The sequence below is a fragment of the Triticum aestivum genome, chromosome 3A, assembly GCF_018294505.1.
Source record: "Triticum aestivum cultivar Chinese Spring chromosome 3A, IWGSC CS RefSeq v2.1, whole genome shotgun sequence".
In the NCBI taxonomy this organism is placed as follows: domain Eukaryota; kingdom Viridiplantae; phylum Streptophyta; class Magnoliopsida; order Poales; family Poaceae; genus Triticum; species Triticum aestivum.
In genome coordinates, this window is record NC_057800.1 from 281841322 (window position 1) to 281868585 (window position 27264).

Below are 27264 nucleotides of genomic sequence, written 5' to 3' on the forward strand. Positions count from 1 at the left end.
AAAAACGAGAAGCTCAAGAACTTGAGGCGTAATGTTCCCTCCGAGATTCAAGTCGAGACGTAGCCACGTGCAACCAGCAAACTCGTGAGAAACAAGAAGCTCTTTGCAATGAAGTCCAAGAGAGGATTTATCAAGCTTGTGTGCGTTGTCAAGTTCCTCAAGCTCCTCCACAAGCTCGACAAGAACATCAAGTTCACCAAGAACAAGAAGACAATGGAAATCATCCAAGACAAGAGCAACATGAGGAAGACAATCCTCCTCGTAAAGGAGTTCATCATCCTCGACCCCAACACAATGAAGAGCAATGCTACAGCAAGCTAAAGTTCACCATGCCCAAATTTTCCGGAAGCAATGATCCCGAAGAGTACCTTTCATGGGCATTGAAGATTGACAAAATATTCCGCTTGCACAACTATGAGAAAGAGAAGAAGATCGCGATGGCATCCCTTGAGTTCCAAGACTACGTCCTCATTTGGTGGGAACAAGTCATTGAGCGCTGTGTGGTAAAAGGCGAACCATCCATCACTACTTGGGCGCAAATGAAGGATGCCATGAGAGCATGTTTTGTGCCAACCTACTAAAACCGTGACCTCTTCAAGAATCTCCAACTCCTCAATCAAGGAACAAAGAGCGTTGAAGAATACTACAAGGAAATGGATATTGCCATGATAAGAGCCAATGTCACGGAAGATGATGAGGAAACAATGGAACATTTCTTGAATGGATTCAATCATACTATTAGTAAGATCGCCGACTTCCAACCATACTCCAATCTCATCGAGCTAGTGCATCAAGCTACCAAGGTGGAAATGCAAGTGCAAGATGACTTCAAGTATGACAAGTACTATTCCAAGAGCTACGGTTTCTCCAACACCCAAGCTTCAACGACTCCAACACGTTCTACCTCAATGAAGCCTTTTACAAGCAACTTCGACAAGTCAAGTTACAAGAAAACTTCGACAACTTCAAGTCGTCCTCCTACTACAAGCAATTTGAAGCCAAGAGCTTTATCATCATCTACTCCAACCGATGAGACCATCAAGACAAGTTCCTTCAAATGCTTCACATGCGGCGGCCGAGGCCACAAGTCCTTCGAGTGTACCAACAAGCGCACCATGATCTTCAACGACGATGGTACATATGACTCCATGCGTGAAGGCAAAATGGAAGCCCTTGAGCAAGTGGCCATGCACCGGCAAGTGAATGAAGATGAAGCTGATCAAGTCTTTTGTGTAGAAGATCCGAGCCCCGCTCTTGTTGTCTCCAAGGTCTTGATGCTTCAACGTCAAAAAGACGAAGACCAAAGACGCCATATCTACCACACCAAGGCCAACATCAATGGAAGGTCCGTGAAGGTCATCATTGATGGAGGGAGTTGCCATAACTTAGCAAGTGAAGAACTATGCTCCAAGCTCCAATTGGTAAAGATGAAGCACCCACATCCCTACAAGGTTCAATGGCTAAGCGACTCCGAAACTATCCAAGTGGATGTAACATCCCAAATTTTCAATTTGGAATGTTATACACTAGATCATCAATGCATATCATATTTTATTAGCTTTTGGCCTGATCCAGAAATTCTAGGCAACTCAAGGAACCACAGAGAGAGTTGGGGATTTCATTATTTTCATATTTGGGTTCTCTCGAATTTTGAAAATAGGATCTTTGATTTTATTTATTTTATCTAAAATTATTTATTTAATAAAAATATGAGAGACGGAATAAAATGACTTTCCCAAAATAAAGAAATATTGAAGGTTTAATAAAAAAATCAAGTAAGATTTTATTTTGGATTTTCTCGCTATTTCATTTGAATTTAGGAAAAATTGCACGACTTCAAAACTGCATTTTAGGGCCAAGAAAATGTTCATCCTGTTCTAAATATTTTATTTAGACTGCGAAAATTTGTTTTGGTATTTTTAGATTTTTACTTATTTTCTATGATTTTCTTAGTTTGGCGGGATTATTTATAAAAAAGCCCCCGCGTGCCCGACTGGTCCGAAGGCCCAGCCGAGCCGGCCGAGCCGCCGCCGTCTCCCGCACTGGATCGGGACCGGAGTCCCGATCGCCGCTGCGGCCCGAGTCCGGGAGGAGCACGCCTCCCAAGGCGCCCCCTCCCCCAAGTCAGGACGCCCCCCTCCTTTTATAGCCGCCGCCGCGACCCCGCCTCGCCTCACCCCACCCCGCCGCCTTGCCTGTCGCGCCTGCCTCGCCGACGCAGCTGCTCGCCGCCGCAGCCGCCGCATGCCGCTGCCTGTCGCGCCACTCGCCTCCGCCTGCCGCGCCGCCGCCGCCGCACCCCGCCGCCGCGCAAAGCCCCGCTGGAGCCACCAGACTTTGCCAGAGCCCCGACGAGGTAGCCGCCCGCCGCCGCCTCGGTTTTCTAAGAGAAACCGATTCGGTTTTTTTTCAGAAAACCCTAGGTTTTATTTTTTTTCTAAATCGGTTTTATCGGTTCTTTTATTTAGCGAGCGTTCGCTCGTTCATTCGTTTTAACGAACGCGTTCACCATTTAGTTTCAGAAAACGAACATTTGTTCATTAATCTATTCGTTGTTTTTTCTTTCTCTCCGGTTTTTCCGCGATTATTTATGATCACGATTTCTGATCGGATTTTCGTTCGAGTTTATCTTTTCGCTCGTTTATCGGAATCAGGCAATTCAAGCGCCTGGAGTTTCATCTCAAAACCCTCTTTCCGTTTAACCAACTCAAACAAGTTTTTGCATCTGTAAAATTTGACCTAGATCCATATTAGTAAACGAAGCTTGTTTCTTTCGCCGTTTAACTTTCGTTGCTTCGTTCGATTTGATTCTTTTTGCAAACTGGAGTTCTTAAGTTGAACTTTCTGGTCAGATTTCTTATTTGAGTTTTACCCGTGCATTATATGAGTACTTATTGTATGCTTGTTTGTTTGCAATAGAGTACCCGGAGTGCGCCGCTTGCTACTTTGAATCTCTAGGTTTCGCGGATCATCAGCAAGGCAAGTAACACTTTGATCATACCTCTTTACTACCCAATTTTTATTGCATTAGATCAATCCACAAACAATTGCATGATTAGGATCTGATTAATATGTGGGTTTTGGGAAGTAGATGATGTAGTACCTATTACATGTTTTATTATCAAATCCTTGGGAGTTACTTCTACATTTGCTTATTATGCCATGCTATACTAGTAGAGGTGGATTGGGTGAGTGTATCCATGACAGATGTGAGATTGTTAATTAATGGTTTATTTAAGGTGGCAACTTTAATACACATCTGGGTGGATTGAGGCACCTGGGTATTCCAGTGATTGCCTATTTTTCTTTATGGACCGCCACCCAGGCTCAAAGGATCATGAGATTATTCATGCTACAAACTTCTGTGTGCAGCCACAAGCTACTATGGGCTCTAGCATAGTTGATTAAGTCGTGCGAACTCTTACAGTGGTAGACTAGCAGATGTAGGGGAAAGTAGGTGTAACGGTCTACCCGACTATAAGGTGTTAGTGCTTCTGAAAGACTATGTCTCGGTCATCCGTTTCTCAAACACCATGTAGTGCGAGAATCCCAACAGAGGAGATCGAGTCTTGTGGGGAAAAGTGTGCAAACCTATGCAGAGTGTATAAACTAATCATGATTAGCCGTGTCCCCGGTTATGGACGTTTTGAGTATCTAGTACTTGGATTATCATGTGAATCTCATCATGTTACTTTAATTAATTTTGTTGGGTTTCAATGATGATGTTTAATTGGGATTGAGAGGATGTCTATCTTCTCAATGTTTAACAACCACAATGATAGTTAAATAAAATTTATTCCTTTGCAGTAGGGAAAAACTGGCTTTACGCAAAACTATAACCATAGAGCTTTCCACCAGCCATATATGCATGTAGTATAACTTATTATGTTCACTACTCTCTATGTGTTACATTGCCAGCATATTCCATGTGCCGACCCGTTTTCGGGCTGCAACGTTCATGCTGCAGACTTTTCAAACGACGAGTAAGGTGCCTTTAGGTCGTGGTTCTATACTCAGTGATGCCGTTGGAGTTGATGGACTCACTTATCTTCCAAGCTTTTCGCTGTTATCATTATTAGATGGCCAAAAGTCATATTTATTGTAATAAGTTCTTTTTTGAGACATTCTATGTAATAAGTGTGTGATTGCTACTCTGTTATAAATCCTTCAAGTACTGTGCGTGTCAGCATTACTGATCCAGGGATGACACTAAAGCACAAAGATCGGACTATTTGAGGTCTGGTCGCTATAGTGGAGCATATGGTACAAGTTTCCTTCAAGATCGGAGCTTACGAAGACACTTTGGAGTGTGATGTTGTTCATATGTCTGTTTGCCACCTTCTTGGACGACCATGGCAATTTGACCAAGGCGTCATCCACTCCGGACGGACCAATCACTATAGCTTCAAGATGAAGGGAAAGGAGTACGTTCTACGACCTATGTCTCCTAGCCAAGTGATCGCCGACAAGCAAGCCACCCATCAGGGAGAGAATAGTGAGAGAGCGAACCACCCAAAAGAGAGTGAGTGCCACAAGCCCAAATTGAGTGCCTCCACGATGAGCGACAAGAAGAACTTAGTCCTATTTTCCACAAAAAGTGAGATAAGAGAAGTGTGTGAGAACCCATCAAGTGTCATGCACTATGTCCTTTTGTGCAAGGACAAGGCACCAAAAGCTAACACCTCTCACAATCTACCTTTAGTGTTAGTTTCTCTATTGCGGGAATTCCAAAGACGTTTTCCCTGACGAGCTACCTCCAGGCCTACCTCCACTACGAGGCATCGAACACCTAATCACCTCATCCCCGGAGCACCACTTCCCAACAAGGCTCCCTACTGTGTCAACCCCGAGGAAACCAAGGAGATCCAATGACAAGTAAAACAACTCATCGACAACGGCCATGTACGTGAAAGCTTGAGCCCTCGTGCCATCCCGGTAATCCTTGTTCCCAAGAAAGATGGTACATATCGCCTGTGTTTCGATTGTCATCCTTTCAATGCTATTACCGTGCGTTATCGTTACCCTATTCCATGCCTAGATGACATGCTAGATGAGCTTAGAGGAGCCACCATTTTCTCTAAAATTGATCTTAAAAGTGGCTACTACCAAATATGCATCCAAGAAGGTGATGAATGGAAAACTGCATTTATGACCCAATTTGGCTTATATGAATGGCTTGTTATGCCAATGGTTTTATCTGAAGCACCTGGTACTTTCATTCGAGTCATGCATTTTGTTCTTCGCCCCTACATTGGAGTATTTGTTGTGGTCTATTTTGACTATATTCTTGTGTTTAGCAAATCTCTCAAAGACCATGTCACCCATCTTAGAACCGTGTTGCAAACCCTTAGGAAAGAGTGCCTTTATGCTAATATGGACAAATGCCTTTTTGGTGTTGATAAGCTTGTTTTCTTGGGTTTTGTTGTGTCTTCTAAGGGTGTTCATGTTGATGAATCTAGGATCAATGCTATTAAGACTTGGCCCCAACCAACCAACTTGCAACAAGTGCGTAGTTTTCTTGGTCTAACCGGTTTCTATCGTAGATTTGTGAAGGATTTTAGCACCATTGCTTCACATTTTGCATGCTTTGACTAAGAAAAATGCACCATTTGTTTGGTGACCATCCCTAGACACCGCATTTAATGATCTTAAGAATTTCCTTACTCATGCTCTCGTGCTTACATTACCCATCTTTGACAGAACTTATGAAGTTCATTGCGATGCTAGTGGCAATGGCATAGGAGGTGTGTTAATGCAAGAGAAGCGCCCCATTTCTCACTTTAGTGAAAAACTTTCCAGAGCGCAACTCAATTATCCCATCTATGACAAAGAGATATATGCTTTAGTGCGAGTTTTGCGTGAATGGAAACATTATCTTCTACCACATGAATTTGTCATCCACACCGACCATGAAACGCTTAAATATCTTAAGGGTCAAACTAAGTTGAACAAGCGTTTGCATGCTTGTCACCAAACTTGAATTGAATGACATTGGCTTTGAACACATAAAAGACTTGTATGTGCATGATCCTACTTTCGTTGTTCCTTATTCCAAATGTTTGATGCATACATCTTGGGAACGCTATTACATCAAGGATGATTATCTTATGAGAGCTAACAAACTTTGCATCCCTGAGTCTTCTCTTCCTTTGTTACTTTTGCAAGAATCTCATGGAGGAGGACTAATGGGACACTTTGGACGCTACAAGACATTTGCTATGGTCTCCAATAACTGTTTTTGGCCCAAGATGTTCCGTGATGTCTCACGCTTCACCAACCAATGTTCTACATGTCGCAAAGCTAAGTCTAAAGCTCAATGTTATGGTCTTTACATGCCCCTTCCAATTCCATATCACCCATGGGAGGATATTACCATGGATTTTGTGCCTGGTTTGCCTAGAACTAGAAATGGAAAGGATTCCGTGTTTGTTGTTGTGGACCGATTCTCTAAAATGGCACTTTCATACCATGCAACAAGATAGACAATGCGTCACATGTTGCAAATCATTTTTGTAGGGAAACCTTGCATCTACATGGAGTGCAAAATACGATTGTTTCGTACTGCAATGTGAAGATCCTAAGATACTTTTGGAAGACGCTATGCGCCAAGCTCGTAATCAAGCTCTTGTTTTCTTCGGCATACCATCCGCAAACTGCGGCCAAATGGAAGTCAAGAACCAGACACTCTCCACTCTACTACACTTATTGATCAAGAAGAACATCAAGGAGTGGGAGGAGTGTCTATCCATCGCCGAGTACGCCTACAACTGTGCAAGACATTCGTCTACCGGCAAGTTCCCCTTCAAGGTCGTCTATGGATTCAACCCGTTGTCACCATTGGGCATTCTTCCTCTACCACTACAAGAGTGCATCAACATGGACGCGAATGCATGAGCGAGTTATCTCAAGAAGGTGCATGAAGATACAAGGCACACCATCGAACGCCAAGTACAATGCCTCGCGACCAAGATCAACACTAAGAAGCACCCGATGATATTCAACACCAGAGATCTTGTGTGGCTATACCTTTGAAAGGACTGCTTCCCCAAAGAACGCAAGCCCAAGCTTCTACCTCGAGCCAACAGACCCTTCAAGGTGCTAGCACGCTACAACAACAACAACACCTACAAGATCGACATCCCGCGTGACAAGTACTCCATGAGCGACATATTCAACATCAAAGATCTCTCTCCCTACCATGGTGCTGAGGTTTGCGATACTAGGTCGGATCCTTCCCAAGGTGGGGGAGATGATGCAGAGCATCCTACGGCCATCCCCATGGACCTATGTTTCTCTCTCAAGATTCCATGTGGACCGATGACACGAGCGCTGCAAGGGCTATCAAGAACGAGGTTAACTCTCTCCTTGTTGAACTCCCCTTTGACCCACTTGAGACATGGCTACTAGCTCAAATGGAGATGCTTTGTGTGCTTAGGTACCAAGGAAGCAACCAAGGAGAGGTTACGACGCAAGATGGATATCAAGAGCATGAAGAGAATCTGCCCAGCACAGAAATCCTGGTACAACCGCCCATGTACCGCCCAACTACCGCCTGGGCGGTACAACCGCTCCACTACTACCCAACTACCGGTCAAGGTTCTGTGATCGAGCGGTGTAAGGCTGGTACAACACCGGTTTATCCCTGTAATAGCCACCAGACCGGTACAATCACCGCAAGCACCGGCACAACCGCTGAGAACATCCGGAAGCACCTCCTGGTACCAGTACCTGAGCGCCCAGCGGTACAACCGCCCCCATGACCAGTACTACCGCCCTGCCTGTGCACAGTTAAAGGGGTTTCACCTCATTTATCCCCAACTTAGCCCTTGGTCTATATATACTCGTCTCCTAGCTCTGTAATAGGGTTAGAGTTGTGTTAGCGCATATGTGAGATAGAGCTTCGCTCATCCATCCGGATCTACTCCACCGCGAGGGAATGGCACCTCTTCGGAGAAGATCCTCTTTGGATTCAAGACTCCTTTTTGGGAAGATCATCAAGAACTCCTTTGGAGATGAACTAGCTACCCTATGTATTGTCCTTTGTTGGATTCAGATCGTGTATCTCTTTGTGTTACAAGGATCTAGCATATGTGTGATTGTTCTTGTTGGTTTCAGTAATTCTCTCGTGCTTCCCATTGTGTTTCCCCCTCGTGCTCTTCGTGTTCTTCGTAGGATCCCTCCATTTCGTGAAAGATCGGGCCCCTAGGGTTCTACCCTACATCAAGGGGTCTTGGGCCCATTGCCCTTCGCACTCCTGCGCGTTGTGTATGCGGTCGGTGAGCAGACCAAGCCCCCCTTATACAAGCGAGGGTGCCCATACCCAGCGCACTGGTCCATCACTGACGTTCGTTGAGCTTTCGGCTGATACATATGACGCAGAGTGCCCATACTTATTCCCGCATGGGGGTTAGTGTGAAAAATGCCAGAGGCCTACTTGGATCAAATATCACCGTTAGTGTCTTGGTAGTGCGTGGTAATGAGCAGAGACTCACGATCATGTGACACTATCACCCCGTCTCGTGGACTTATGGTGTAACGTCCAAGATGCGGCTATATCTCCCACGTGTCGAGGCATGACTTAGAGGCATAACCGCAAGAAGTGTCATCTTCACACAATCCCATGTAGTGAAAAGGGATAAATAGTTGGCTTACAATCGCCACGTCACACAATGATCAAATAATTCATACATCATTCAGAGTTCACACATAGTCCGACTACAGACAAATCCAAATGAAAAGAAGACAACCCCAAATGCTAAATCCCGATCATCCCAACTGGGCTCCACTATTGATCATCCGGAAATGAAACATAGTAATGACCAATGTCCTCGTCGAACTCCCACTTGAGTTCGGTGTCATCACCTGCACTGGTATCATCGGCACCTGCAACTGTTTTGGTAGTATCTGTGAGTCACGAGGAGTCAGCAATCTCAAAACCCGCGAGATCAAGACTATTTAAGCTTATGGGTAGGATGTGGTTATGAGGTGGAGTTGCAGCAAGCGCTAAGAAAATATGGTGGCTATCATATGAGTACAACAGTAAGATGAGAAACTATGCAACGATCGTAAACTAGAAGTGATCAAGAAGTGATCCTGAACTACTTATGTTCAAACATAACCCCACCGTGTTCTCTTCCCGAACTTCAACGGAGAGAGACCGTCACGGTTACTCACATGGTTGGCACATTTTAAATAAGTCAAGTGTCAAGATCTCTACAACCGGATATTAACAAATTCACATCTGCCACATAACCGCAGGCACGGATCTCGAAGGTTTGAACCCTGCAGGAGTGTCCCAACTTAGCCCATGACAAGCTCACGATCCGCGGAGACCATCCTCCATCGTGGGACACCCCGAGTATTCTCGGATTCCCGGTGCAAAAGATCTTTGAAGAAAGGAAAACTATCCCAAGGAGGCCTCCCGGTGAGCCAGATCCATGTCGAGAGCCATGCGCTCTCTATCTACAGACTCATCCGTCTATGCAAAGTGGACGATAGACAAATAGCGGCACCGCCACTGCTAGGTAGGTGGACCAACACTCATGTCGAGCACTAGCCTGGGGGTTGATTAAGAGTCTGCGTGTTAATTACTCCCTATGCACAATTTTAGTTGTTATTAGGCAAATGGTAAAACCAATGTTGGATCTCCTCGGGAAAGCTTTCCTTTAGGCGAAGAGACCAGGGGGGCCCATAACACTCCAACCGTGTTTGGAACGTAAATTCAAGGAACATAACACCGGTATGACGGAAACTAAGGCGGCAAGGATGGAACAAAAAGACCAAGCAAAAGGCCAAGCCTTCCACCCTTTACCAAGTATATAGATGCATTAATTAAATAAGAGATATTGTGATATCCCAACATATCCATGTTCCAACATGGAACAACCTACTCTGCACCTGCAACTAGCAACACTATAAGAGGGGCTGAGCAAAAGCGGTAACATAGCCAAACAACGGTTTGCTAGGAAGGTGGGTTAGAGGCTTGACATGGAAATATGGGAGGCTTGATAAACAAATGGTAGGTAGTGCGACATAGCGATAGAGCGAACAACTAGAAAGCAAAGATAGAAGTGATATTGAGTGTAATGGTCATCTTGCCTGCAAAGTTCCCAAAGTTGTCGAAAGCTTGCTCCTTCTAAACGTACTCAATAGGATCCTCGTTCACGATCTCGTCTCTCGTCTCTACCCAAAGCAAGAACACAAGCAATGGAACAACAATCAATCACGGTGCAATGCACAAGCAACATGATGCAAGACATGGCATGGAATGCAACGTATGATGTGCAATGCATATGGGTACTCCGGAAGGGAAAAGATGATCAAGGCATCAACTGGGCAAACCAAGCATGCCGCTAGAAAGGTTGGATGATTTTGGTCGAAATCGATATAAGGAGCACCGGAAATGGATGCTCGGTTTGCAAAGGACGATCAAAACACGAACGATGCAAAACTGCGCTTAACAACATCATGGCACTTAAGATGCATCAAGAAACTATGCTACATCACTCTAACAAGGAAACAAAACACATGGCAGTAAAGTACAAGTGAAGCTCTACAAATCATGAACACTGAGCTCCTGCTAGAACTCACTAGAGCAAGCCTAAAATAGCATGGCAAAAATGAAAATGATAATAGCTTCACAGACTTAGTGAACATACTAAACATGGTATATACAACATCAGGTAGCAATGTTTAGAGCTAACATGCTACAAGAATATATCATGGCAAACAAAGGCATGGCATGCTAGTACTAAAGGCAAAGATCAAAACTCCCTTACTGAACTTTAGCCAAAGATGCACAGAAAATGAGGTAGCACCTATGCAAGCATGGCAAGTGATATGACCAGTTTTAGACTTAGAAGAAAAACATGGCATGACAAAAATAAATTCATTATAGCAACTTTGCAAGCTTGTGGCACTCATCACAGTGCACTAAGTGACATGGAATAAAATCTAGCATGAAGTAGGCATGAAAATGAAGCTATCCATGTACAAAATAACCTCATAGCATGCTTGAATTAAATCACACAAAAATGCCAAAACAGTAACATGATGTAAAATGACATGGTCATGAACTTGCTCAAATGCAAAAACTAATGCAACCAATGGATTTGTGGGAATTTTCTACCCCAAGAACATATATAATATGTTGGGGTTCTATAGAAAATCATCACAAAAGCTATAAGAGGAAACCTGCCTAAAATGGCTATTGACAGAATTGGCAGTATTCCACTAATGGAATTTCCAGATTTTGACTTGCCTGAAATGGAAAGAGAGGACTTTCCAGAAATGGAATGCACTGGAGTAAAAGAATAAAAAGAAATAAGGGGAGGGGGTGGGGATGACATGTGGGGTCCTGTGGGGTGTGTGTATGACAAGTGGGGCCTAGCTGTTAGTGATACAACAATTAAAACAACTAAAGGGGGTTTTATGCGCCCAAGGGGATTCAAACCTGGGTCGCCTGGGTGGAACTGGCTCGGCTCGACCAGCTGGGCTGGCTTGATGTTCTGGTTAGGATGGGGCTCGGCTCTTCTTGAGCTATCTCAAGCACGGGATAGGGTCTCCTTCTCCCGTGCAGCAGAGAAGACACAGACGCGTTGACGATCAACGACGGTGATGGTGGGTGACTAGAGACAGCAGTGGGCGTGCGGGGTTTAACAGGGGAACGCGTGCGGGAGCGGGCGTTCAACAGGGGAGCGGGGCACTCGAGCCTAAGCGCAACTCTGCTCGGGGCTGTGCCGTTCGCAGCGAGCGACGGCAGCGATGCGAGGCAAGGACGGGCGCGCGCGGGGAGAGGTGAAGCAAAGCAGGGGCCCGAGCGAGACGAGCGGCGACAAGATCCAGAAGTAGCATGGCAACGTTTCTCTGGAAATTTCAGAGGTTCGCCAGAGCAGCGAGGGCATGACGATGGCATGGGTCTAGTGGTGACTCCAATGATCTAAATGCGGCAGGAAGAGGAGGGAAGGTAGGTAGGTATACCTAGCTCACCCTAGGACATGAAGACATCGACGGAGACGAGTCTGCGGCGACGCAGTCGAGCTCTAAACCTCGGCGCGGTCCTGACCGAGAAGGAGATGGAAGCATAGGACGTCGAGGAACTTGTTGTCCGGGGCACCGTAGTCGATGTCGTGGACGAGGACGATGTCGGGGAAGAAGAAGGACACATCCGTGGCGCTTGGAACCCACGAAGAGCAAGCCGACGATGAGCTCGAGCTCTCTGTCTCGAACAAAAGCGATTGGGCAGGAGGAAGGAGAGCAAGAGAGAAGCCCCTGGGTGGCAGCGGCGACTGGGGAAACCCTAGGACCGGCTCGGACGCCGAGGGGATAAATAGGGGCGTGGGGGAGGCACGGTGCTCATGTGCTCAGCCATGGCGGTCATGGCGCAGCGAAGCACAGGGAGGAGGAAGGAGAAAAGGTGGGTGCGGGCGCGGGCGTGGTCGCTGACCAGCGGGCTTGCCCTGGCCACGTGTCGCGGAGCCAGAGGGGGTTGAGTGCGCGCGCGGGTGTGAAACTGCTGCGAGAGGGAGGACGCATAGGCTTGCTGGCGTGCTGGCATGGGGTTTGTAGGCCGGCCTGGTGGCCGAGGCCCATGTGGCTGCTGATGCACTGGGTTGGATGCCTGGAGCTGCTGCTTTCTCTTTTACTTTCTCCTCAAACAGAAAATGAAAAAGAAAAAGCATAGGGGAAAATGGAGAGGGTGGTGAGAGATATGGAAATATCTTCAGGATCATAGAATTATGCCTTATTTAAGATAATTGGTTTGGGCATTTTTAATGGAAGTAAAATAATTCAAGTTTGAATTTAATTCAAACTTGAGCCATTTTAAAACCTAACCAAAACAATTCCAAAAGAGGTGAAACTTGGCATAGGAATTTAGGACATGAAGCAAGATTTATTGGGGAAAAATGAACATTAATGGAGGCTAAAATATTAGCTTGCCAAAAAGGAAAGGAAGAGGTGGGGAGATGTGATGATGCCATAACTCACTCAACAACATGCCACAATGCAATATGCTACATATGAAGATGCACATGATGATAACGACAAGTAAAATGACCCTAAGCACAATGCAACATATGATGAGGCCCCGATGGAACATTAATGACAAGGCATGAGAAGACAAGCAATGGGAATCAAAGCAAACCAAAAATGAAACCCACAAACAGGAAAACCACTTAGTATTGAACATGACAATGTTGAATACATCTCCAAATATGGAAGTTTTATATCTGGGGTGTTACAACTCTCCTCCACTACAAGAGGATCTCGCCCCGAGATCTAGGACTGAAAGAACTCCGGATATTCAGAATGGAGGTGATCCTCGCGATCCCAAGTCATTTCTCGGTTGGAATGGTGAGACCACTTAACTTTTAGGAATTCGACCGACTTGCTGCGAGTTTTGTGCTCGGTTTCTTCAAGAATGACAATGGGATGCTTATGATAAGACAAATCTTCTTGGAGATCAATCTCTTCGAAGTTGATAGTGCGCTCAGGCGTCTTGAAGCACTTGCGAAGCTGTGACACGTGAAACACATCGTGCACATTTGCAAAGTCGGACGAGAGCTCAAGTTGATAGGCAAGGTCACCTCTTTTTCCAATGATCTTGAAAGGACCCATATATCTCGGGGCAAGCTTCCCTTTGATACCGAAGCGTCGAGTGCCTTTCATTGGAGAGACGCGTAGGTAGACATGGTCTCCTATCTCGAAAGCCAAGTCACGGTGCTTGCTATCATAGTAACTCCTCTGGCGTGATTGCGCGGCTTTGAGATTTTCACGGATGATTTTACACATTTCTTCAGCTTCTATGATCAAGTCGTTGCCAAGAAGTTGGCGTTCACCTGTCTCGGACCAATTGAGAGAAGTACAACACTTTCTGCCATAAAGAATTTCGAATGGGGCCTTGCCCGAACTTGCATGGAAGCTGTTGTTGTAGGACAACTCAGCATATGGGAGGCAATCTTCCCACTTCATACCGAAAGAGATGACACAAGCTTAGAGCATGTCTTCAAGGATTTGATTGACTTGCTCGACTTGGCCACTTGTTTGAGGATAGAAAGCCGCGCTGAAGCGAATGTTGGTGCCCATGGCCTTCTGGAAAGAGTCCCAAAACTTAGAAGTGATAATGCTTCCACGGTCTGAAGAGATCAATTATGGAACCGTACAACGAGACAATTCTGGATTTGTATAGCTCTGCCAACTGAGGTGCCATGATAGATTCTTTGATAGGAATGAAATGATCCACTTTTGTAAGCTTGTCGATGACAATGAATATAGCATCATTCCCACACTTGGACTTTGGAAATCCAGTAACAAAGTCCATTTTGATATGATCAAACATCCATTCTGGAATAGCAAGAGGTTGAAGGAGACCAGCTGGTCGTTGGTGTTCTGCTTTCACCCTTCGACAAACATCACATTCATTCATGAATTGAGCAATCTCTCGCTTCATTAGAGTCCACCAATACGATTGCTTGAGGTCATGGTGCATCTTCGAACTGCCTGGATGAATGGAAAGAAGAGAATTGCGCGCTTCATTCATTATGACCTTCCTTAGATCACTGTTAGGAACCACGATCTGATCCTCGAAGAATAAGGTGTCCTTGTCATCTATGTGATAGCACTTGTATTTGGGTAAGCCCTTGGCAATACCATCACTACAAAAAAATACACATCCGTGAAATTTTGGGCCGAACGGAATTTTTTCTGTCATACATATGACATTTCTATGACGATAATTGTGACAAAACCCGGTATCATCATAGATGTGGTGGGCTCCTACTTCTGTGACAAAAAATCATGACAGAAAATGGGCTTTTCGTCCTGGGCGGGCCGGAGACACAGCTGCATGACATTCTTTGGGCCGTCCATGACGGCAAAAACTGTGGTAGAAGCGAGGGGGAGGAAAATTTCAGGGAGTTCCCGGTTACGGTGGGAGGTCGGGGGCCGAGCGATGCGCGCTTCTCTCGTACACATATGCGCGTGTGTGCGAGGCATTGGCTCTAACTAAACCCGAGCGAGGCGTTGGGATCTAACTGAACCCGAGTGATTTCACTGCAGGCTATGCGTTATTGAACCCGAGCGATCGATCGATGGCTGTTAACTAAACCCGATCGAGCGATTCCTTCGCTACTGGTGCTAACTGAAGCCGGTTGATGCTGCCTCTGGATGAGCGTTGCAGGGGGGGGGGGTTGGATGAACAGTTCCCGGTGGGGGTGGATGAACAGGACCCCGTGGTGTTGCCTCTGGATGAACAGGACCCCGATTGATCGAGCCGGTTGGGGCTGGATGAACATGACCCCGTGGAGGCTGGATGAACAGGACCACCCTGTGGAGGGCAGGATGAACAGTAGCCCATGGAGGGGTGGTTGAACAGGAGCTCGTGGAGAGGGCTGGTTGAACGGTAGCAGGTGGAGTAGCGCGCAGTGGAGGCTGGATGAATAGGAGCCCATGGATGAACGGTCGCAGGTGGGGGCTGGAGGAGGTCGATGGTGGATGCACAGTAGCTTGTGGAGGCTGGAGGGGGTCGACGGTGGAGATGAACAGTATCCCGTGGAGTCCCGTTTTGCAGTACGCCACCCCCCCCCCCGATGAACAGGAGCCCATTTCGACCGTAGCGCTCCAACACAAGTCCGTTTCCTCCGTTTTGCGGTACGTCACACCCCTCCCGATGAACAGGACCCTAGTTTCGACTGTAGGAGGTCCGTTTCCTCCATTTTTCGGTACGCCAGACCCCTCCCGATGAACAGGATCCCGTTTCGAACGTGGCTGGTCGAACACAAGGCTGTTTCCTCTGTTTTGCGGTACGCCAGGCCTCGTTTCCATCGCCTTTTCCGTTCAAGCCCTCCCGATGAACACGATGCATTATGTTGCCTCCCCATGAACACGACGCATTTCGTTGCCTCCCCATGAACACGACGACAATGCTGTTTCTCCGTTTCGACCCAGCCATGTACACGAGCCCTAGCCATACGTATGCGCGAGTAGGCGTTCGAGACCTCACCCGTATGTACACATACGTGGCCGTATTTTCTATCTTGCACCCTGGCTGCTGTACGTACGTGTACATGCTACATGCGTGCCTCTACTACGACACGTGCGCGCCTCTACATCCACCAATATATATGTACGTACACGTTCGTGACCAGAATGACAACGCTACGTATGCTTCGACCAGGTGGGTCCCGACTGTCAGGCACTTCCTTGTGTGCGAAGATGTAGCTGGTGGGTCCCAGCAGTCAGGGGCAAACGTTTTTTTCAGGAATACGGTGGCCCGTCTGGTGGGTCCCCGCTGTCAGGTGGAGGAATAATTATTTTGCACGTAATAAGGAGGCACTTCCTTGCTGCGGCTGTGGACCCAGCTGTCAGCCTCTCCACTTACAGTCCATGTCCGATGGAAGTCGTGCCTTGACCACGTTGACCATGCTGCGCCAAGAGCACCAGGGCGGTGGACGACAGCAAGGCCTAGGAAGGGGACGACGCGGATCCGGGGAAGACGCGGTAGTGGATGCCCACACGTAGAGTAGTACGAGGGTTCACTGGTTCGCTGCGGTGTGAGGCTGTCGTCGCCGCAGAATAACATGGGGTGTGGGTGAGTAGAGGGATGGCCTGGCCAGCGGTGGGAGTAGTAGGGGGCGGTGAGGCCTCCACCGCATCGCAGCCAGCCATGGGAGGCAGGAGCACGAGGCACGACCGGCGCTAGTTTGGGCGGCTGGATCAAGAAGACCAGAGGTTGAAGCAGCACTACGGCCGTTGGATGGACATCGTATGGTCACTGGAGCTAGAATCGTGCATATTGACTAAGTTGACAAAGCCCTCCGTCCCCGTCAACTTAGTAGGCTCACAAGTCAGCCTCCCACCAAGGTGGGTCCCAGCTAGCAGGGGGGTATTCATTTTTTTGTGCGTAATAAGGAGGCACTTCCGGTGGGTCCGAGCTGACAGCAGGGGGAACGTGTTTTTCACGAAATACGGTGGCCCATCCGGTGGGTCCCAGCAGTCAGGGGCAAACGTTTTTTCCGCGATATACTGGTGGGCGTCCGGTGGGTCCCTGCTGTCAGATGGAGGAATAATTATTTTCTGCATAATAAGGAGGCACTTCCTTGCGGCTGTCGTGGACCTAGTTGTCAGCCTCTCCACGTACAGTATTCTTCTGATGGAATTCGGTCGTTGACCACATTGACCATGCTGCACCGACAGCACCACGGTGGTGGACGATGGCGAGGCCTAGGAAAGGGACGACGCGGAGCCGGGGAAGACGCGGCAGTGGATGCTCACGCGGAGAGGAGTACGAGGGTTCACTGGTTCGGCTGCGCTGCCGTCGCTGGAGAATAACAGGGGGTGTGGGTGAGTGGAGTGGAGGGATGGCCTGGCCAGTGGTGGGAGTAGTATGGGGGCGGTGAGGCCTCCACAGCAGCACAGCCGGCCACGGGAGGCAGGAGCAGGCGGCACGACCGGCGCTGCTTTGGGCGGCTGGAGCAAGAAGACGAGAGGTTGAAGAAGCACTACAGCCATTGGATGGATATCGTACGGTCAGTCGAGCTAGAATCGTGCATATTGACTAAGATGACAAAGCCCTTTGTCCCCTTCAACTTAGTAGGCCCACTATACTAGGTCCCAGCTAGCAGGGGGGTATTCATTTTTTTGTGCGTAATAAGGAGGCACTTCCTTGCGTGCGAAGATATAGCTGGTGGGTCCGAGCTGTCAGCGGCGGTAACGTTTTTTCGCGAAATATAGAGGCCGTTTCGGTGGGTCCCAGATGTCAGGTGCAGGAAATCATTATGTTGCGCGTAATAAGGAGGCATTTCCTTCCGTGCGACCATGGACCCAGCTGTCAGCCTCTCCACGTACAGTCCACTTCAGGTGCATGTCGGTCGTTGACCACGCTGACCACGCCACGCCGAGAGGACCAGGGCGGTGGACGACGGTGAGGCCTAGGAAGGGAACGACACAGAGGCAGGGAACGACGATAAATTAGAGAGAGAGTGTGTTTTTTCGTTTCTTATGCGAACATATCACGCATGCATCTCCGAGATGGAAAAGCGAGGCGAGGAGATACACGAAGATAGCTAGTGTGTGATTGTTTGCAATGGAGAGAGACACCCCTGTAGGACATGTCTAATAGAGGTGTGGCCAACAAGGAACAAAGGTCGAGAGGGACACATGGATGGCATGGACGCATGGGGAGGGAGAGAGGGTGTGTTTGTGATAGAGAGATCCCGTCGAGATTATGAGGGGACTATATGGGTGGGAGATCGAGGGAGTGCGTGCGCGATAGAAAGAGGCCCTGAGAGAAATCGAGATAGACCATGCACATGTTTGTGATGGAGACTAAGATTAGGTAGTCATATACATATAGGGGGGACTGCGTGTGTATACAATTGAGTGAGAGACCATCATACTTGGCTAGCTGGGCATGAGATTGTGTGTGTGCGCGTGTGACATGGAGAGAGAACGAGGGGGAGAGATAGAGTTTTAGATGGGCCTCTCGAGTGCGAGTGAGATATGCATGTGTATTTGTGACCCAGGTGGATGGAGAGTTTGAGAGAGGGGGGGGGGGGAAGAGCTCCGAGACAACATAGTGGTGTGTGAGAGAGTTACAAGCAAAGAGCCAAGGAATCTGTATGCGTACGATGAGTGCACCCAAGATATCTAGCTTGGACTAGCTAGAGTATCATACATTGTGTGCGAGAGAGACCTATAGATGGTGTATATAGGCATGCGAACTAGAAAGACCCTCCCACACACACAAAGAGAGAGAGAGATGGAGAGAAAGGGAGAGGGACGAACAAGGTTTTTGTGTCGGATGCGTGCGACAGAATTGAAGATTGTCGGCGAGAGAGAGAGAGAGAGAACAGGAGTCCGGGAGAGGGGGAGGCCGCGTTTTATGCATCAAAGACTGATATAAACCATGTTTCGATATAAACTTGCATTCAAATATTTAAATTGGAGAACATGTTGTCTGCAATCCACACATGAACGGATATATGCATATATCAAACAAGTTCATTAATTTGAGTTTCAACATGTTCATGGAGTACTATAATACTGTACAACATGCTACTCGATTGAGGTGTTCAATTTTGGATTTAGTTCACTATTTTGACCTACTGAACGAGCTTTTTCATTGAATCGAGATATTTCATTTTGGGTTTGATTCGCATTTTTGAGTGGGTCAACTATTTGTCATATAGTAAATCGCTAGCAACGAGCATGTAAAAACACATTACTCCCGAGCATCATCTCTCCATCTAAAAAAGAAGTGGCAAGATAATATTTCAAAATTTGATCCGAATCGACTTGGTAAGGTAGACGTGGATGTTCGTTCTCCCAAAATTTGAACGAACCGTTAAACATCCTCTCTGCTTGGTGGAATTCGCCCGAGCGAATAAATGGGAGACGCGAAATTACTGTCCTATGTGGGACACACATCAATTGGCCCGTTGTACATCGAGGGTAGGTTCATAACTTCATCCAAGCACGCCTTCTCCTCGGCCGAAATGACATGTGCCGAATAATTCATAAACCATGGTCTGCAAAACATGCTCTCCTCGCCTGAAATCGCTCGCGCCCACTATAGTTCAAAACACGCCATCCTCACCCGAAATCGCTCCCGCCCAGAGAAGCAAAGTTACTCTACTATCCCCGACCCTCAGTACACAGACCCAAGCCAAGAAGCCTATATGCAAGGGTAGAACCGTAACTCCCCCTCACATTTCAGACAAATGCGTTCGTAAGACATGGTTCCACTCCCCTCCCAATTTCCCCCGCCGGCCCCCATTCATACCTCGTGGGCGCCAAATCACCTTCTCCCCGGGAAGCTCCCTTCTCCCGAGCCGCGAAACCTCAGCCCCACCTCCATGGCGCCCTCACCACACCAATTTCACAGCCGCCCTCCTCCCTAATGCCGGAGACGCTGTCCATTTGCCGTTGTGCACTGGGTCGTGTGCCTCTTACTCCGTGCTGCTGGTGCTGCCTCGATGACGGCCGTGTGAACCGTACCGGAGCCGATTCATCCCCGCCATTGTTCATGGAGCCGGAGCGGCTCCAACTTCGGATCCGTCCAGAGTCCTGGCGCTGCTTTGGCGTAGCCGTCGACCGTCGCGACATCGCTCTTTCCCTGCCGTCGGTCGCCACCACAACCACGCCGGCCTCAGCGACTTGGCAGCTGGACCTGCCTACTTCACCATGCCGCCAAATAGGTCGCACCCTCATCTCAAATCACATTATTTAGGTGTCAGTTGTCTGAATTTTTATTCTAGGCCAATCGATTTGCAATGGCAAGCAACACCCCTCGAGGCGGCGGAGCTCCTAGGCTGCCGGTTGGCTGGTGTGTAACGTAAGGGTGCGGGGCCGCAAGTTTGCCGCGGAAGCAGCGCTTAGATGGCTATATTTTAGAGTTGCGTGGGTTGAAGGTACTGCCGCCGACGGATCTGGATGACGGGGAGTCCTTATGGATTGGCCCGGGGGCGGCGCAACCACGGCAGTGCGGTGGGGTGGGGAGCCGAGTTTTGTCCTGGGCCATGGACGGCGGAGGCAGGCTACTCTGTCGTTGGTCGCTGGCTCTTCTGGGAAGATTCCGAATAGTGTCAGCCGGGAGGCACAAGACGGCCATCCATCCAGCGTAGATCGGACAGTAGTAAAATAAAATAAAATCGTGTGAGCCCAATTTAGTCTTCAGTCAACAGACGTGTGACCACTCTCGTACCTTGCTGTTGATCTCTTAGTGTATTTCTTCAGATCAAAGAGATATGTCGTTCTTAATATTATGCATTATCTGCATCTTCAGACACACCGTCTTCCGACTCACCGCAGCTGCTCCAACAAGGGAAGCATATACCAGAAGGGATCTATAGTCCCCACTCAACAGTTCCCTGCATCGAATGCGCGTGCCCGACATGCACAGCCGCAACAACTGCAGGGCCATCGACAAGTCAGCACATGATGCTCACTCCTATGGATGGCAGCCAGATAGGTTGGACCCTCATCTTACTTGTGTGCAACATTATGGCTTTGTTATTCATCTAAGCATGGTAAATAGATCATCACATTTCACTGTATATTCATGATGATCTCTTACGGGTCTTGTTCAGGAGTTAACGCTGTTCCATAGATCAGCTAAGATACTTGTTCTTTAGGTAACATTGTTCCATAGTTATCATCCATCAGCCAATGCTATCCCACAGGTTGGTGATTATAGTACTATACCACTTCTAGTATTTCCTATGTTGTTCTTTAATACTTTTGTGTGCCATCTAGTTAGTCTCGAGTACAAACGATACATATTTTTTAGCTTTCATCTGTGTTCTCCCTTTAGTTTATGAGACATGTTGCTGCTAGTTAACCCCAGTCCTACTATTTATGTCGTCTCCTACAGGCACTCATTACATAAATCTAACTACTAGTTGTCTTCCATGCATGTCAGATATAATTGCACACACTGATATATCCACAAGAAGCTCACGGAGCAATGTAAAGGCCAATAAACTTGATGTCAATGATACCCAATATGATGGAACATGTAAAGGCAGTTCTTCAGAAGACTTGCAGAAAGATGATGAATCCTCTTTACCCCACAAGGTCCTTGCTCTAACTTGGCCATGTGCTTAGCATGCTGATCATGCATGTAAATATGTCATGCCTTCCTGTTTTTCAGTACCTATTCCATTCATGATAACATGTTTTCAAATTCAAGTACTGTCATTCTACTCTATCGTAATGCCATCTGCTTAATTTGGACATCATGCTTCTGAATATCTTATGCATTGTTATTCATTAGTATGTACTTCATCTGTCTACCATACCATGTTTTTTTACATTGAAGTGCTGTTCTAGTGCTCTATTGCAATGCCGTCTTATTTTCCCAATCATACATGTGTATGTTGCCTTAGTTATTTATGTATGCATTCTGCTAGCATACAATTTTACATTCAACTAGTGTTTTTTTTGCTGTGTTGTCCTGTCATATCCCTAGCTCTTACACCATACTCCCTCCATCCGGATTACATGTTGCCGAAATGGATAAAAAGGATGTATCTAGAACTGAAATACGCCTAGACCCATCCATTTTTTCCGGATGGAGGGAATACATGTCAATATGTCAAGCCTTTCTATTCTTCAGTACCTATTCCATCTCTCTGTTGCCGCATGTTTTATAATTAAAGAACCATTCTTCTATACAATGCATGCAAGGGGAAGACGACTATGTTAGAATCTGAAGGGTTAGAAACAAGGCCTTTGCAAAAGATCCAAACGCCAGGAGATAATAAACCAACTCCAATTTTTATAGATACTGCTCCAGCACAGAGAAACTCAACTCCTACTGATAATAAGCAGATTCCTGTGGCCAAAGAACTAGTCCGCTCCAGTCCAGCAAAAATATGTCAACTCAATTCTAAGAAGCGTGTGTGTAGCCTTGCATCATGAAATTTTATATCATGCTGATCATATTTTCTACATGTTTCTATCCCATCTCTCTTTTAGAAAATAAGCTTAATAGATAGAAGATTTTCTGCAATGGTATCGTTTATGAGGAAAGATTCTTGCAGGAATTCTCTGTGCTCCAATGTAGATGTAAGTACCTGTTGTATATCACTATATTTTTACATCAGCATGTATTTTGTTAATCGGCATGAATCCAACCTTTATCTGATGTAAATTTAGTTGTAGCAAAATGTATGATTAAAGGCCACAATGTTGATTTTTGCAAGGAAAACTGCCTGGTAGTTTTGCATCCTGAGCTGCATGAGTGTACTATCTCATATCACTGGGTTTGAATACTTTGGTTTTTGCAGTGGGGTTTTCAGTGTTTTTTTACTGTGTTGTCCTGTCGTATCCCTAGCTCTTACATCATACTCCCTCCGTCCGGATTAAATGTCGCAGAAATGGATAAAACTGGATGTATCTAGAACTGAAATACGCCTAGACCCATCCATTTATTTCCGGATGGAGTGAATACATGTCAATATGTCATGCCTTTCTATTCTTCAGTACCTATTCCACTCTGCTATAGCATGTTTTATAACCAAATCACCATTCTTCTATATAAGGCATGCAAGGGGAAGATAGCTATGTTAGAATCTGAAGGGTTACAAACCAGGTCTTTTCAAAAGATCCAAATGCCAGGAGATAATAAACCAACTCCATTTTTCATAGATACTACTCCAGCACAGAGAAACCCAACTCCCACTGATAATAAGCAGATTCCAGTGGCCAAAGAACTAGTCAGCTCCAGTCCAGCAAAAGAATGTCAACTCCATTCTAAGAAGCGTGTGCGTATCCTCGCATCATGAAATTTTATAGCATTCTGATCATATTTTCTACATGTTTCTTACCCGTCTCTCTTTTAGAAAATAAGGTTAAATGATACAAGACTTCCTCCATTGGGATCGTATTCGAGGAAAATATATCTTGCAGGAATTCTCTGTGCTCCAGTGCTGATGTAAGTACCTGTTGTATATCACTATATTTTTACATCAGCATGTATTTTGTCAATCGGCGTGAATCTAACTTTACCTGATCTTAAATTAGTTGTAGCAAAATGTTAAAGGCGCCAATGTTGATTTTTGTAAGGAAAACTGCCTGATAGTTTTGCGTACTGAGCTGCATGAATGTGCTATCTCATATCACGCACATTACTGAATTGTAGTGCTTCTCTGGTTGCCCATTCATTCATTGTGTCAATGTTGCTTTCGTATTACCTTACCTGGTTGATGATAGTTGTGCCATATTGTGTTAATTTGGTGTAGGCTAGTTTCCCAAACGTTCGTTGTGTCAATGTTGCTTTCCTATTATCTGACTTGGCCAATGATAGCAATGCTAGTGTGTTAATTATGTGGAGGCTGTTGAAGATAAGAAGACAAACTCTGAAAACAGCAAGGCAACCCCATTGTTTCTTTCCAGTAAATCTAGGCCAGGTAATATGGCAATAACTCATGATTAATCTGTTTGGTTCCCATCCTAATTTATGTTATGATGAAGTGGTCAAGACACTCTCCACTATCAATAATACAAGCCTGCTAAAATCGCCATATGAATCTGTTTAGTATCCTCTGTCTCGAATGCAACGGAATAAATGTATGTTTGTCAACCAATTAATGGCTGAAGCAATGATGGAAATGGTGGATGAATCAGAGGTGCAGAGTCGTGCGATAGAACAACTGATCAATGTTTTCAAAGACAGTGTGGCAAAGCAGCGAGAACTTGCCCACATGCTTATGGGTGTCATCTGTGCTGAGGTTGCAGATTGTGACGTTGTAGATGGTTAGGTTCTGCTCATTTATTTGCACTCGCATCAATCTTTGATTGCCAAGTGGATGTAATTTCCTTTAATATATTCTGGATATGCAACGTTATTCCCTGTATGCCGTGCCTTTGCTCGTCGTAATGGGCTCAAGTTATCTAATTTGGCCTAAAGACATGAACGAACTTTAGTGGGCCCATTAAGTTAATGGGCCGTTACTAGGCCGAAAGTTAATGGTCGGCCCTCTTACCTCTCAGGTCATTAACAGGCCGACATCGAAGCGGGCAACCGGTGGCCCCAATTTATTTCACGGGCCGTCAACAGGCCGTTACTAAGTTTGGGCTACATATGGCCCAACTATACTGTAGGCCTTTAGCAGGCTGAAAGAGACAATGGGCTTGTATTGGACCATGAAGAGCATGGGCCGCTAAGAGGCCGAAAGTCAGGTTGTATTGTAAACGGCCCAACTGTGTTGTGGGCCTTTAGCAGGCCGAAAGAGAAACTGGGCTGGTATTGGACCATGAAGGGCATGGGACGTTAAGAGGCCAAAACTAAGGTCCAACTACAAATGACCCAACTCATTTAAGGTCCGTTAACAGGCCGAAAGGCACACAGGACCGAGAATTGGCCCAACACTTAAATGGGTCGCTAAAAGGCCAAAACTCAGGTCCGACTACAATTGGCCCAACTGATTTATGGGCCGTCAACAGGCTGAAAGTGACATCGGGCCAGAAATTGGCCCAACACTTAAATGGGCCGCTAAAAGGCCGAACTCAGGTCCGACTACAAATGGCCCATCAGATTTATGGGCTGTCAACAGGCTGAAAGACACACCGGGCCGGAAATTAGCCCAACATTTAAATGGGTTGCTAAAAGGCCGAAAGATGTACATCCTGAAAATTGGCCCATCCATTAAATGGGCCATTAACAGGCCGAAATCTCATCGGGCCGATATTGAGCCCAAATATATAACGGGTTGTTAACGGGCTCGAACTGACGATGGGCTGCAATGGTGTCAAATCTTTAACGGGCCGAATTGGAACATCTCATATGGGCCGTGGGCTTAAATGGACCTGACACAAGTAGGCCTTATATGGGCCAGCCTGCTAATTTTTACTGGGCCGTCCTTTTTCACCGGAATGGGCCACTGTTGGGACGTGCCACGTGTCGACCTATCATACGCACCTCCTGTCCAATGAGTGGAGGACATCTGTCCCAACGATGAGCCGACACATGTTTCCTCTAGCCAATGATGATTTTACACGTGTAAAATCCCCATTGGTCGGGGATGTTAATGGGTTATAGGATCCAAACCCGACCCGATAGCTTAACGGCGTTCCGTTACGGTGGATGCCACATGTCGGTCACCCTTGACGAAAGCACTTCTGTGACGCGTGATTTATCGTCATGGAAGTGGACACTTCCATGCTGATAATTTTGGTAATGTCACGGAACACTTCTACGACAGCACAGGTATGACTATCTTGATTCTGTCATAAATTTGTCATGGATGTACATGCATGACAAAAAACGCGACCTATTGTGACAAACACGTATCATCAAGGAGTTGTGCCTCACGAATTTGGTCTTCCAAAGTTGGAATGACTTGAAGGTTTGCAAGAAAACCTTGAGGAACAACTTGGAGGTTGAGCTTGAAAAAAGCTTCACAAAGATCTGGTTGGAATGTCTTGAGAATTAAGTTATTGCAATAAGCCTTCCTTCTCAAAGCATCTGCAATCATATTGGCATTTCCTGGAGTATATTCAATACTAGGATTGTACTCTTGAATCATTTCGACCCAACGAGTTTGCCGGAGGTTGAGGTTGGGTTGAGTGAAGATATATTTGAGGCTCTTGTGATCAGTCATATTGTCCACTTGCCTTCCCAACAAGAGATGTCTCCATGTTATTAATGCATGGACAACTGCCGCCAACTCAAGATCGTGAGTGGGGTAGTTCCTTTTGTTTGGATTCAAATGACGAGAAGTATAAGCCACAACTTTCTTATCTTGCATTGACAAGGCACAAAGACCTTGCAAAGCGGCATCACAGAAGACTTCGAATGGCTTAGACTCAACCGGAGGAGTTAAGAAAGGAGCTGAGACGAGTTTCTCTTTGAGAGTGTTGAAAGCAACGTTGCACTCTGGAGTCCAGGAATAATTGACATGCTTTTGGAGGAGGTTGGAAAGAGGCTTCGCAATCTTTGAGAAATTCTCAACAAATCTTCGGCAATAGCTTGCAAGCCCAAGGAAACTGCGGAGCTGCTTGACCTTCTGAGGAGGTTCCCAGTTGACAATTGCAAAAACCTTTTCTAGATTAACAGAAATGCCCTTGGCGGAGATGATGTGGCCAAGGTAAAGAACTTCATCAAGACAAAACTCACATTTGGAGAACTTCGCGTAGAATTGATACTCTCTGAGCTTGTCGAGCACCAATCGCAAATGCTTGGCATGATCCATCTTATTCTTGGAGAACACCAAGATATCATCGAGATACACTAGGACGAATTCATTTGTGTAGGGTTGAAGATGAAGTTCATCATTCCAGAGAATGTTGGAGGGGCATTGACAAGGCCGAAAGACATGACAATATATTCATAAGAACCAAAGCTTGTTCTGAATGCTATCTTGGGGATATCTTCTTCTCGAATGTGAATATGATGATAACCCATGCAGAGGTCAAGCTTGGAGAACACCTTTGCACCTTTAAGTTGCTCGAATAGCTCATTGATGTTGGGTAGTGGCTACTTGTTCTTGATTGTCTTCTTGTTCAATGGACAGTAATCGATGCAAAGTTGGTCCATGCCATCCTTCTTCTGGAAAAAAAGAACACCACAACCCCACGGAGATGAACTCAGTCTGATCAAACCCAGACGCTCTTGTTCATCGAGCTGTTTATTCAATTCCTTCAGGTCCTTTTATCCAATCTTGTATGGACGCTTGCAAACGGGTTCATTACTGGGCTCAAGATCGATAATGAACTCAACTGTACGGTGAGGAGGCATACCCGGAAGCTCTTCTGGAAAGACAT